The sequence below is a fragment of the Glycine soja genome, chromosome 19 (genome assembly GCF_004193775.1).
Source record: "Glycine soja cultivar W05 chromosome 19, ASM419377v2, whole genome shotgun sequence".
NCBI classification, from domain to species: Eukaryota; Viridiplantae; Streptophyta; class Magnoliopsida; order Fabales; family Fabaceae; genus Glycine; species Glycine soja.
In genome coordinates this window covers 28,726,317-28,735,466 of record NC_041020.1, presented here as the reverse complement: position 1 = coordinate 28,735,466, position 9,150 = coordinate 28,726,317, and the positions used below count along the sequence as shown (strand labels likewise).

Here is a 9,150-nt window from a genome sequence, read left to right as displayed (position 1 = left end):
CCCGAAGCCTTACATGCAAAGAAAAAGGTGATGTACACTGTGGCCACTAGATGGAGGCAGTTTAAATCATCCCTCACCAGTAAATTTGTTTATAGTAATTTTGAGGTGCAATAGAAAGAAGATCCTTCAGTCAAATATGGCTTTGATGCACAAACATGGGAGGAATTTGTGCCAACCCGGAAAACCCCTAATTGGCAGGTTAAATGTTATGGTTTGAGAATTTTTTAAGTTATATCTCATTATAAAGGCAATTTAATTTATTTTGTGCCAATACTATATGTTACACGACAGGGAATTAGGAAGAAGATGCAGGAAATCCAAAAGAACAATGATTGTCCCCATTTGCTTTCCCGTGGGGATATGCTTTGCTAGAAAAGAAGTTGTTAGACGAGAAAATAAAGAAAAGGCAACATGATGCAATGATGACTAAAAACCCACCACTCATTGAGGACCCCCCCATCTCCCATTAAAAGACATGTCAAGTGAAAGATGGCATGCACTGACCAATATGGGCATATGACATCTTAGACAGCACAACAAATAGCTGATAAAATTGTCAGTTCCTAGTTCAATTTTAATTACAATTATTTCAATTTTGGCTTAAATGGTTATTTGTGTTTTACATATATTTACTATTACTTGTTATGTTGTTTACAATGACACGTAAGTTGAAGGATGTCAAATTTGTTCTTCATGTAGGACTCGTTGGAAGAACAAATGACAAATGGTGAGTTTGTCCCACAGGGTCGTGAAGACATACTTAACACGGCCATAGGGAGAACATATCATAGAGGTCATGTTCGTGCAGCCGGGTCTGGGGTGACAATTAGTCAATACTATGGGAGGACATCACGTGCCTCAAGTACCTCATCCATATCATTCACCTAAGAACAGATGGATGAAATAATAGGAACCCTTAGGGAACAAGTCAGGAATGAGATTAAAGAAGAAAAGAAGCAAAGTCTATAGGCTTGGAAAAAGGAGCTGAAGGACACCATCATTATTGAGATGTCGCAAAAGTGAGATAAGGTCTCAGCACCGACTCATTTTGATTTAAATGTGTTAGGTGCACGCGTGAGCACTAAGGAGAGCAATGCTGAAATTACTGTGAACCTATCTGGGGAAGAACATGTTGGTCATGTAACACCGCCTATGGGGTTGTATGTCCAACGTGAACATTGTATAAAGCTGGTGGCGTTGGGAAAAATATATGATGGACCCTCTACCATACATTGTGTGGCATATGCAGATGATGTCGTAAGGGTTAGCGTTGAAAAAGTTATTGACGGTGAAGCTGAAGTCCCATTCCCAACATCAGAAATTAAGTATGTGAGACAGGCCCTTAACACATTTATTGCATGGTCAACACCTTTGGTAATAGTGGTATCAGATGAGGTACTATACTTTATGTTCTCCAAATTATTACCTTGTTAAATGTATATTCCAAACTTTTTAACATTACTATAATGAATATTTTTCTTGCATGATATAGGATTCAACCATCACTCCAAATAAAGTTGCCAAAGTTGGCGAATTAAACAATGATGTTGCTGAACAGGACCCCCTGCGTGAGTTGATTAAGACCCTCGTTGACATTTACGACAAGCCTGTTGAGTTTGTGTGGGATGTTAGTCAATTTGGGATTCCAAATGTAGATTCATCATTGTTCTTAACATATACTGATATCAACGAAATAACATCAAGCGACAAATGCTTGAACATAGCCATACTTCAATTGTGGACCATGTAAGTAAAATCCATTTGTCACTATTAAATCCATATTGCTATGCCATTTACGTCATGTTCAACTATTTTATGAAATGTGCAAATTAGGTATATGAATGAGTGGAGTAATAGCTTGGGTCAACAATCGGTGTATGGATTCCTTGAGCCACAATCTATACACAATGCAAAGGATAGACGTGGGCAATATGAAGAATATATTGAAAAATATCTTAAGGAATCACAACGACAACTGTACTTAGGAGCTTATTTGAATCAGTAAGTCAAATTTATTTTGGCTATGCTGTAACTCATTTTGTCTTACTCATACATAACTGTTGTGTCAATTGCAGGGCCCATTGGCAAATGGTTGTGTTGTGTCCTAAAGACAATGTCGTGGTCTGGTTTTGTTCGGTGCGTAGAAGGCCTGATGTTCATATAAAAACTGCAATTAACAAGTTAAGTAATATATTTTAAGTCATTCAACCTATTTTAAAGTTGGATACCTAAATTGTCAGTGTTATATTTAAATGATATTAATCTTCCAATGTTGTGCATTTAAGAAATTAAACACGACTGCTGATGGGAAAGTTCCTCAAACTGCACCCTAGTAGATTGAAATGAAGGTTAGTCCAACTTTATACAATGTTTCCAACATAAAATGTTATTAATCATGTTAAGCCCTACATTCAATAATTTATCATTTTTAATGTAGACTAATGTTCAATGCGGAGGCTATGAGTGTGGGTATTATGTGATGCATTAGATGTGGAACATAATTGGCGCGGAGTTGAATAGTGATTGGACTATGGTAAATAATGTAGTCCCAAAACATTGACAGCAAATGGCCATATGTAAACTCATTTAAAGTCATTATCATTAATTGTTTGTTTTTGACAATGTGTAGTGGTTTGGTAATGGCACGACACTAGACACGGAGGCGATCACAACATTACGTAAAAAATGGGCAGCTTATTTTTTAAAACTTAGAATCATCCAATGTACAAAGTTGTAATTACATAACATGTGGACATGAACTTTGTTTTATTCATGTATTTGTTTTAAGTGTTATGAACAATTTTGCTCCTTTAATGCTTATTATCTCCCAATAAAAATATGAATGTCTTAATTTCATTTTCGTATGCACCAAAACACTTGAGAATACGCGTTGTATTTGCATTCACTATTTTACTGGATATGAAACACCAAATTTAAGGTATGGTTAATTTTCATGTAGGTTTTCTATGTCTAATTTGCTATGTTTTATAGTCTGCTTATCTGTATGTGAACATCAGTATGTGATCCAAACTCCAGTGCTATTGCATCCATCATTTGTCTCCCTGGATGACATCAAGGGTATGATTTTTCAATATTTACATTATTTTTCCCCTTAATATGCATACTCTTTGTTTAGGGAATGCCTCCTTAGCATCTACTAAGGGTAAAAGGCTACTAAAATTATGTTGCAGTTTCTTGTTCAAAAGAAAAACAAAAGAAATATCAACTACTTTCTTGGCTCAAAGATATTTTTGGTAAGTTTTGGATCTATTTTCCTTTGATGGAGTTGTTATGAATTGATGGTCTAGCTAGGTACGGACTTTTAAGTACAAAAAGTGGATGATGTACCAGCATGCATGTTCTACATTTATTGTCTTTTCCTGTGTTGGAAATCATAGAAATGATGGATATGGTGTTTATATCGTTCAAGTGAACAAATTTAACTACTGCCAAACAAATAAGCACAATCACTTGTTAAGCACATAGAAGACGTTGTCTTTAATTGTTCTAAAGCTCTACAGAGTAGCCTTTATTCTCATGTCAACATTAGGTTTTGCTATTTATGTGGTTTCCCCCAAATATATTTATTTGAAATTGGTTGGGGATATGGATATTGTCATTTGTAATTGTGTGAATATCCTAAGGATATATGTTTGAATATCATTATACTCACAATTCTCTTAAAAAGTACAAGTAGAATAATCATTGTACTTTAGCTATATAATTTGAAAATTGAACATGTTTCCAATATTCACATATTTTATTTTGCTGAGTTCTTTTATGGCATTGATCTTGGCTTTGAAAATTGAACATGTTTTTGTCTTGTTGCATAGTTTCTTGAATTTTTGAAAGTTGTAAATGTTCCTGACTTTACCTGATAAGGTGTTTGTCTTGACTCGAGACTACTGGATGAGGTTGGAGAGCTTTATGTCAATGTTCAATGGACAATGGTTGTCCACTGGTCAGACTGGATAACAGCCAAGGGTACTGTAAAAACATTATGACACTCAAGTTAGTCTAAGAACAACAATGGGGATAGGAGTGTAAGCAGAAAAGTGAACGTACTTGGGGTGAAACCCTTGTAAGTGCTTATATAGGCACTGCAGTCCTCTAGTAACTAAGATAGTGGGTCACATGCATACCATTTGGCATGGTTATGTTATCATCATAGATTAGTTTACAACCTAGACTGTTTAGTTAGGTGTATGAGAGTCCCAGTCCTGGCCCAACAGGCTTGTACAGTCCAATGAAGTCATCAGACATTAAAGCATGGTGTTTGAATCTCCACAAGATAATTTTCTCAAAAACCTGCTTTCACAGTTCCAATAGTGGATGTTATTTTGGGTTTTTTTTAGTAAGAATGTTGTGAGTGTTTTATTACCATGTGAAATTATTTCCGAAAATAGAGGATTGGGAATTTCCATATTGATGCATGCTGATTTACTGTAATGTTTTGTTTACTTTACTACTAATGATTATGCGGTTTGATGAGTAATTTCTGTTGTCCTAAGATAGTAATTTTGTTAGTTCAAGAAACAACGCAATTTTTTTTTCTTGATTCCCATTCTTAAATATTTGCTGAACTAGAGAAGAGATTCAAGATTTTTCTACTCTTGCAGCTAAACCAGCAAAACTTGTGAAACATTGTCAGATGAGTGCCCCCTATAACACCACAGTTCTTTATCCAAGCAAGGGTGTGCACATTCATTGTTTCAAAGCCTAAACTGTTCCTTGCGCTCTCTTTGACGTTCTTTCCCCTCCTTACTCATCAGAAGATGGAAGACACTGCTCATATTTCAGGAAGTCAAGTAGGAAAGGTCTTCTAGGTACTTTTATTCCTTCTATGATCCTCCTATACCCTCGCCCCCTTTCTTTCAATCTTACATTAATTTCTAAAGCATGCTATTTTGTTACATGTTCTGATGTTAAAGGTGTTGAGCTTGATCAGCTGAGTGGTGTAAAGCAATCTAAAATAACCTGGCTAGAAGAGATCCAAGCACCAAAAAACCTGGTGGTTAGAAGAGGTCTTTACAAAGGCCCTACTATAAGACGATGAAGGATACAACTAATTTGTATTTACATAACATTAGTCAGGCATGACTAGAAACTAAATATGATGGGGATATAAATAAAAGGTGGTATGTCTTGGGAATAATTGACCATCTGCTTTATATGGTTGTTAACTGTACATACTGTGATAAATGAGGGCAGTTAATGTTGATCATGCCTTCCGTATCCTTGTTCTAACTTGCCCCTTTTTAGATTATTAGAGTAATAGTACCAACATGGTGATCTTTGGTGATGTTTAGATCTTCGCTAGATATAAAATTGTGGCTTTCTTTTGCACTGCTTTTGAATGGGCTATGCTCGTACATCTATATCAGCAAGTAGTCATTGTGGCTAGAAATGGCAGTCGAAAATAGTTCTGAAACTCATGGTTCATCTGAGACAATTGAACAAACCTTTCATTTCTTCTTGTTAGCCTCAATGAGGATATGAATGAAAAAAGGTATCATTCACTTCTATCAACTAGACCCTCTTACAAATAATGAAGAAAATACATCGTATGAGCCTAGATATTAGTATATGGGGTAGAATATTAGAACTAGTATTCTCATTTTCACCTGTCCTTATTATTATACTCTTTTTCATTATTTTATTTTCTGGAATTATTCCCTAATAATGATTCAATAAAAGAATGGTTGTTCCCCATATTTTTGGTAGATATGCCTGACTTACTCCTTGTGTTGTGTGAGTTTTGAGTTAAATTCTCACCAGAACAAGTACAAACAAAAATTCAATTTGAATAATAAAGGATATCTACATGTGTTCACTTTATGAGAATGTGCAAGTATGTACATATAGAACAGTATGTGTGTTATGGGTGTAGAAGTTGCTGGAGTTCGAGGCCCAGGATTACTCCAAAGAAAAGAATAAGATAAGGATGAGGAACTTTTATTTCTGCTTCAATTTTGCATTACATGATTGTGTTATTTATAAGCAATGAAATGTTATTCTAATCCAAGCCATTTCTTGCAGATCCTAGAGGATATTGTTAGCACTAACAGATTATGGAATTATCGTAACAAAAAGATGCTTCCATGGGGGACAGAATAATTCCTTAGCCAATTATCGCATGGCAGATCGGCTCCTTTTGTCGGGGTTAGTTACGAAATCGCTTAGGTAATGTGGTTTGGTGATTTGCCTCTTGCTCCTTGAATGAATTGTTGATTCTGCTTTGTCTGATATTCCCTGATTCTGGTTTGTGCCTTGTATGGGCTGCTTCATAACAATGTACATCATCGTTTATAAGCATTAAGCAAGGACCACGATATTTACACATCATTTGTAGCATGTTTGGGAATTAGTAATGTCGATAAGTAATCACAAAGCTGCAAGAAAAAAAAGAAGATAATTTTCCCAAAAAAACCAAAACCAAATACATTTCAGTATTTACTATCAATTATCAATGTACAGGGGATTTGTGAGCACTGCATGTGGCCAATCCATATGCAGGACAATGGTGTAAACCCAAACTGGTTAAAGAATCATTATTGTATAAGAGGAAGTCATCAAGTCAATGCGTTAAATTATGATATTCTTAGGAGCCATTTATTATTAGACTGAAGCTAATTAAACCTGAATTTTTTGGAAATTTGGAGCTGAAACACAATATATATCAAATTTTCAGTGGAACAGAAACATTAACTCAACTGGAAGAAATTTATGCTTGCTGGATATATTGCTATTTTTTTATGATCAATGTTCCATGAATATTGATGACATGAATTTAGGGGAGTTAGAATCAAAATATTTGATTCAGTCATCAATTTCATATATATCAACTTGGCTATAGGATATACCTGGGATTGGACTTATGTTGTTACTTGAAAACCAATCTTGAGCCTTTATAGTTTATGCTTAACAAATGATTATAATTTGTGTTGGTAATTGTGTTCGAAATACTTTATTCATGCAACTTCTGAACTGCTTGAATGCAGAGTAATGTAAATGCTTTGAAAGATGTCAAGCTAGAGAAAGTCTCAAATTTGAGGGAAGAGTCATCATTTTTTTGGCGAGAGATTAATGATGGTACTTTGAGGTTTGATAGGACAGATATGAGGTATATATTTGTTTCTGTTCATTACATGAATCGAAATTAGGACTTAAAGTTCGATAACTTTGACTTCAAAATTGAAATTGAGTTGAAATTGGATAACTTTATTTAATTAATCATCTTCTGCTTACTGCATTTTTTTTTCGAACCATGTTGTAATTATCTAAATTTTGTTATATATGAATTTATATATATAGTGTTATTACTTTGTTGTAGATAATTACTTTAAATGAATAATTTTTTTTCATGAATAAGTTTAGTTTCATTAAAATAACATTAGTAATACTTAACATAATTTATTAGTCTTTATTCATAGGTTTTACTTAATTTAATAGAATATAATTATGTTTATTGTTAATTATTAATATAATTAACTTACATTTGAACAACCGTTAAATAATTATTTTTATTGATAATCATTAGTTATCATTTTTTTACTTAAGAATATAAAATTAAATTAACTAAAACCATAATATATAGTACACAAATTATATGTAGTTATTATTTATAATAATCATTTTTATAGTTTCAGCTTATACATAGATTTTACTTTATTTAATATTATATTATGTTTAATTATTGTTATTTATTAATGTAATTAAGTTACATTTGAAATACTGGTTGATAATTATTTATTATTATGTTGCTTATTTATATAATATTAAATTAACTAAAACCATAATATATAGTACAAAAATTATATTTACTTATAATATTAATTAGTTGACAATAATAATTTATAAATATTCAGCTTATACTTAGGTTTTAGTTAACATAATAATATTACATTTATTTTAAATTTTTAATATAATTACCAACATTTCAAATAATTTATTATTAAATAAAACCTAATTTATAAAAAAATAATTAATTTTCTTTCTACGTCGGTATTGACGTTAGCACCGACCTAGAAAGGGTTTGTTTCAACGCCGTTGCTGACATAATCAATATCTTCGAAAGCAAACTTTCAAGCACGGTCATCGTCGTAGGATTCAACGCTTTCTAAAATGGTGTTTTTGCAACCATCATAGATTGGGACGAGGTCTACAATGACGTCGTAATCAAAGACGGGCCTCCACCGTTGAACATAGCTTTTTACCGATGTAAAATGTCTTTTTTTTAGTAGTGCCAGGCATGTTTATTGTTCAGTTGGGATCAATTTCCTCTTATTAAATTTCTCAAGTTGAATTATTGTAGCTACTGACTTTGGACAATCTTGGGATATGTTTATTTCCTAACATTACAGTGTCAATGTCAGGTGGTGACAAGTCATTTACGATTCTTCCTTTGTGTCAGACTCTCACCTTTGTGCATAGTACCAAGTGTCGGAAAAGTATATTTGGTATATCTAGTCATGTGCATCACTAATTAATAAATGCCTATTCATTCATTCATACAATATATTTTTGGAGCTCAGGAGATTATACGAATAATTAGGTTTTTAGATGCTTTTCTACTGATTATATTATATCATATGGAAGAATTTTATCTAATGATGACTTTCTTTTTCTGTTTATTAAATTAGCATGTTCTTCATGAAAATATTCTTCATGTTTAAGTGTTAAAAGGATTAAAAGACTAAAGCCGATATTATAATATTAATGATTTGGTCTATAACCTGATCTACAAGCTAAGACGTTAGTGCTTGGTAACGCACGTCATTTGTCTTGAAATTTTTAACAAATTAAACATCTGATGATGTTAAAGTTAGAAAAATGGAAAGAAAAAAAATTAAAGGTTAAAATATTTTCCTTTTAATTAATTGAAAATGATATCTATAATATGCCTGTGTTTGGTTGATCGTCCGCAGCCCATGTCTTCCCAAAAATTAACGTTAAACTTATGAAACAATGCAAGAAAAATCAATGTTAGCTTTATAAATGACATGTGTCTAAGGCTACTAGACGCCAATCTAAACAATGTAATATATGAATACAGCAGGCTAATTCTAAAGTATAATAGTGGTTGTGAATTGTGATCCACTATTATTTAGATTTAATCTAATCTATTCAAAAGGAAAGTAAATATATGTA

The 9,150-nt window shown here is 32.9% G+C and overlaps 1 long non-coding RNA gene across 2 annotated transcripts; it reads left to right on the top strand.

Moving 5' to 3' along the window:
- The first annotated feature begins 3,891 nt into the window (after positions 1-3,891).
- On the top strand, positions 3,892-7,264 carry LOC114399886. 2 transcript variants are annotated; one of them, XR_003663854.1, is made up of 4 exons: positions 3,892-4,081; positions 4,620-4,826; positions 6,040-6,183; positions 7,002-7,264. It is a non-coding gene; the product is annotated as an uncharacterized LOC114399886 (long non-coding RNA). The 2 variants fall into 2 exon arrangements; XR_003663853.1 differs by having other exon boundaries at positions 3,893-4,826.
- The last annotated feature ends 1,886 nt before the right edge of the window (positions 7,265-9,150 follow it).